At 37.4% G+C, this 5774-nt stretch overlaps 1 long non-coding RNA gene across 1 annotated transcript; it reads right to left on the minus strand.

The window, feature by feature from the left end:
- Positions 1-1010: 1010 nt before the first annotated feature.
- LOC149390338 (uncharacterized) lies at positions 1011-1849 on the minus strand. The gene is made up of 2 exons (XR_016300234.1): positions 1476-1849; positions 1011-1187 (listed from the first exon to the last, which is right to left on the minus strand). It is a non-coding gene; the product is annotated as an uncharacterized LOC149390338 (long non-coding RNA).
- Between the last annotated feature and the right edge of the window lie 3925 nt (positions 1850-5774).

Below are 5774 nucleotides of genomic sequence, written 5' to 3' on the forward strand. Positions count from 1 at the left end.
TTAGTTATTCGATTCAGAAACGTTGAAGAGATTAAGGTTCGTCGTCGGGATTCATTGCAAGTCGGTTCGAGGTTCAAGAATTTAATTTATTAATTATACAGTCTTTCGGAAATTCAACGTTATGTAAGGCCCGTACGCTTTTGTACTGAAAAAACTAGTACGAAATGAAATTCCAATAATTATTTTTAACGAGTCTTAAATAGATAAATAATCAGAAATTATACAAACCGAGAATTCCAAATAATTAACTAAAATTAAATTCCCAAACGTTTTTAAAAATAATTCCCAATTATTTTTAAAAATAATATCAAAATAATTAGATCTACGATCTAACTCAAGAGTACTAAACACTACAAAGCAATTAACGATACTCACGAGATAGATCGGGACCTACTCTTGTCTAATTTTTATATTTTCCGACTTCGATGCTTTCGATTATGCCGGCTCTTGATCGTCTCGACTTGATTTGCGAATAAGCTGCGAAATTCAGACACCTATATCGAATCAACCTATAATTTCAACTCAGACTCAATCCTTGAAATCCAAACTTTTGTCTCTCCTTGAGACACGAGAGGTCCCGAGACTCCGACAAATCATCGAACCATAGTTTCAAAACCAAACAATTTCCAAATTAGAACCGAAAATAAAACGAATTCGAGCAACAAGTTCTCAAATCACACCAACGTCATCAAATCACCGAAACCTCTCAAGATACCAATTCTGAAACTTTAATTTAGACTAGGTTTCAATTCGCTAATCAAGACAACTTCAAACCAAAAATCCAAATTCTCAGATTCGGTATTCACATCTCGTTGGGCCGAGTTTCAAAAAATAAGTAATTCGACTCAAAGTCCGGCTGAAACCAACCCGAAACATAAACGTCCCCAATCCATATTTCAGCCAAACAGATCATAAACAATCAACAATCCAATATTTCACAATCAAATCTCATATCCAATACACACTGAAAAACCGCCTCCGTCCGACAGAAAAATGCAAGAACAAACTCGTTAAACCAAATCATCTCCGAACATAAATCAAATATAAATAAAACTCTGAAATTCAGAGACAACAAAAAATCACATATTCTCAGATTCGACGCAACGAGACTCACGGCATGAGGCTAACCATTACACTCGGCCAAGACAACACACGAGAGAAAATCTCAGCCAAAATCCGAAACATCGCTGAATATCAAAACAATTTAACTCAACAATCTCAGATCATCAACAACAACAAATTCACACGAAATCATTTCACGAGACTAACGAAGAATTTCAAAAATCCCAGATTCACAACACACGGCCAACAGAGTTTCAATCTGAAATTCATCGCAGTCTCAGCATGAACAAAGCACAAACCATTCCAAAAATGTTTCCATCTCATCAATAAACGCTTAAAATGAAAAGCCCCAAAACAAATATCCAAAACCCTAATTTTCAAAATTCCCTCAGCTGAGACATAAAAATCCTCACCTCGCTTGAGGAATCGAGCTACCCAGACTGTCCACCTCATCTATTCCTCATCTGAAATGCTCACCGAAGCTCCTGAGCACGCGGCCGAGAAGAAACAGGAAAAGGAGTTTTAAACCCAATTCTTACCTCCAATAGCTTCACCGCTGTCAACTCTTTCTTCTCCGGTATTTTTTCTCGGTCCGGCATCCTCGTCTAGCTTGCGGTGATTTTCTTTTTCTTATACAGAGCGCGCGCAAGAGATGGGTCTCGGGAGTTTGTGGCCGCTTGAGAAAGAAGAAGAAGATTAATGATGGTTATGGCCGGGTTGTGATCGTTGTTGTTGATTCTTTTATTGTTTCTTTGGTTCGTTCTTTTTTTTGCATGTACACTTTCAAAATTCCTTTCAAATGGGTCCTGAAAAATTGGATATAAGGATGGGAACGTCGAGACGTTCAAAGCACGACTAGTGGCTAAGGGTTACACCAAAAAAGAAGGGATTGACTATGAAGAAACCTTCTCACCAGTCGCGATGCTTAAATCCATCCGCATACTTCTATCCATAGCTGCAGCTCTCGATTATGAGATTTGGAAAATGAATGTCAAGACTGTCTTCCTGAATGGCAATCTTGACGAGCGCATTTATATGGCTCAACCAGACAATTTCGTGGAAGAAGGTCAAGAGACCAAGGTTTGTGAATTGCTTAGAAAGATTGATTATTTTCTTTTCCGAAATTGGAGCTTAGAATGCGAAATTGATGCTCAAAGTTTGTTCAAAATTATCACAAAATTATGGATGGGAATGAATGTGTTGTGAAGGGAATGAACTTGCAAGAATCCCTGTGTGGAAGAGATATGGATTTTGGAATACATATATATATATATATATATATATATATATATATATATATATATATATATATATATATAATATTTGCACTATCGTTTGGGTCCTCAAGGGGCTAGGATGTGCACAAGTCTATCTTCACCAAACGCAAGTTGCCACTAACGACTGTGCCGGTTTAGGCAAGCGGGGTTGGGTTTGGGTTGGTCATACCCAAAGTCTAAATTTCCTTTCATATATTTAAATATTTTGAATGGTTTCAAATATTGCAACGTTAACCATGTAATCAGAGAGCATAAGATGTCTTACATGCGTTGTCTGAGTTGTTTATAAATGTTATTGCTTGTCGATATAACGTTGAAGCTCCTTCTCATTTGAAGACACCAAACCTTGTCTTCAAAATAAACCCTCTCATTTCATCTCACATTTTTTCCTTTCCATTGGAGGAGGTAGAATAAGATCAAGGTTCTAGTTTGCTAGAGACGTATTTTGTGGTGCATTGCTCAACTCATCGTTGTTGTATCATGTAACGTTTTCTCGCTCAATGATTCTTACATGTGTAGGAAGGCACTAAAAGCGTCAAAGAAACTCTCCAACGAACTTTGATGATTCTATTTCTTTTCTTCAAATCCTTATGAATAAATTATCTATTTGCCCCTTGTACTTTGGCACATTATTGAATACAAGCGTTATACTTTTATTTCTGCAAATTTGCCCTTTGGACTCGGGCTTTGGGCCTTTGATATCCTTCTGTCAACTTATGAGTCACGGTTTCGGTTAGTGGTGCACATGTATTGCACGTGACCACGTAAAAAATAGTAAATAACGTTATTACCCTTAACGTTATTGGATCTATTCCTTATTCAATTTATATTCGTCGATTATTAGATTGAATAAGGAATTGAGTTTACAAAATCCCAAATTTGTAAGCCCTAGCTAACTAATCGACAGAAATCCCAAATCTAAAACCAAGGTCTTCTTCTCAATTTGTTGTTCTAATCGATCTAGGGTTTCTTCTTCTCAATCTCGTCTTGCTATGGATTCGAGTTTCTCTAGTTCGTCAAGTCGACAGAAGTCGCGATTGACAAGAAGCGACAATGGAGCAGAACGCCGACGAGTTCCGACTTGTACCTGCGGTTTGAGCGTCGTCGAGAGAACTGCGTGGACCTCAGATAACCCTGGAAGGCGATTTCAATCATGTCGAGCGTATAAGGTGATTCTTTTCAAATTAATCGATTAGTTGTACTGTAAAAATATGGCTTCTGATGATTTTATGTATTTGTTTTGTTAAGCTTTTATTTTTTTTTTGGTGATTTCTGTATTGTTGTTGATTGGGTCAGAGTAAGGAGTCAGCGAGATGTGATTTCTTTATGTGGCTGGACCCGCCTAAGTGCCCAACAGCCGCTCAAGACATTCCGATGTTGCTGAAGAAAATGAAGTGGTACGAATCAAGAATGTCAAGTATTGTTGATGAAGAACTTGAAGACGAAGAACGAGCTATGGACGTCAAAGAGGACTTTAGTGAGGGAATTGAACTGAAGAAGCTTATTGTTTCTGAATTGACGAAGATTAAAATGCTAGTTATTGTTTTGGTTGTTTTTGTTGTTGTGTTGTATTTCAAATAAGAAGAGTCTTCAAATAACTGGCTATATATACCGACATTGTACTAGTATTTGCATATTTGAAGTATTTGCCTATTTATACTATAAAGAAGTTGAAAGAATCAGTATAATGTCTCAGTTGCATGAGTTATAAATAATTGCATATTCAAGTTATTAATAGGAATAAATAGAGTAAACACAAAACAATGATTCATTCGTGAATATTCTTCATTCACAAAACAACTTTAGTTTGTGACACAGCCTTTTAACTTCTAGTAGTTAGACAAAAACAAGCTTTACAAGCTTTTTACACGTACATGTTTGTAGGTTTATAAACCCCTAATACAGATTACATTTACACAAAATATTAACAAAACAAGGGACAACAGACAGGCTGAATTATCTTTGTCCTTGATCAACCCCTTTCGATCACTCTCGGAATAATTCTCGACGACGCATAGGACGGAGATTTCTGGTGTTATGAGTCCTGAATCTTGGGCTTGTCTGCAATTGAAATAGATAGTGTTATAGAATATATATATCCACCACAATAATCTAAAGACTGAATATAGTAATGTTATGAACTTACCCTAATCTGAGATGGTTGTGACGCTGGAACTGGCTGAGACTGCGACTGACACTGTGTTGCTGCCGATGCATCATGGTCAGTGGCTTGTTGTGTTGATGAACCACGTCGCTGTGGATTTGACCTATTCTCTCTCTGAATCACAACAACATGCATTAATATATGAATTCTCAACCAAGTTAACAACTTTTAAGAATAATGAAAACCAGTATTACCTCGGTTTGTTGTTTTCTTCTAAAGCATGTTTTGATGTTATGTCCCTTCTCTCCGCACTGTGAGTATTTTACCTGGACATACTTCCTTGTCATTCTTGTTCCATTCCTTGGAACCACCTCATCATGTTGTAGTCTTCTTAGCTTCTTAGGTCTACCTGGCTTTGCTCTATCTGGAGGCATAGCCATGGGTTCCAATCCAGTCTTTGGCCACTGCTCAATTGGATTGATTGGTTTGATTTTGTGGACGTAAATGTTTGTGTACGTCTCCTTCTTATAGCAGTCAGCCACGTAGTTCAATGGATCCTCATGCTTTTGCCATATGCAACTTATGGCATGAGAGCATGGAATACCTGGTACGTTGATAGAACATCAATAACAATTCCAGGAAATTTTAATGATAATGTACCAGAGTATTACCTGATAGGTCCCATCTTTTACAAGAGCAAGTTCGTATCATCAGATTCACAGCGTACATTGTACCGTACATATTTGACACTTGGTAATCAGAGTCCCCAGCCCAGTAGGGTATGTTCTATGCACTTAGTTCTTTGTTCTTTTCTAATATCTTGTAAATTCGTGGGCCTAAGTCACAGTCCCATTTTTCACCTGCTATTCTTTGTTTAGTAAATCCTTGAAGAAGGTAAAGTCTGAGACGCTCCAACAATGATAGTATTGGTTTCTGTCTGTTATTCAAAAGATTAACTTAAGTTCAGTTGAAGCTAACTTAAACATAAGGTTTACTTGAACATACACTGAAATTACGTCTTGATAATGAACGTACCAGTATCTCCAAGCAGTGATGCATAGCAAACCCAATTGCATTTCGGATCCTTGCACGTTGCTCTGACACGGTCGCGATCATTTTTCTTGAACCATATATTCTTCCCAACTCGAATTGTGTACTCTCTTATCACATTCTTGAAAATACTTGCACTTGGGAAAGTTAACCCCAACTTCAGTGTTACGTTCCTGAAATGTGTTCCATTCCTGAACTCTTGGAACTTCGGAAATTTCTTCTTGACACTTCTATTCCCGACTTTATCAGCTGCTTCTTCTTCTGATGAAGACTCATTCAAT

This window comes from Urtica dioica, chromosome 7, assembly GCF_054948205.1.
Source record: "Urtica dioica subsp. dioica isolate 48M chromosome 7, U.dioica_male_clone48M_v1_H2, whole genome shotgun sequence".
Lineage (NCBI taxonomy): Eukaryota > Viridiplantae > Streptophyta > Magnoliopsida > Rosales > Urticaceae > Urtica > Urtica dioica.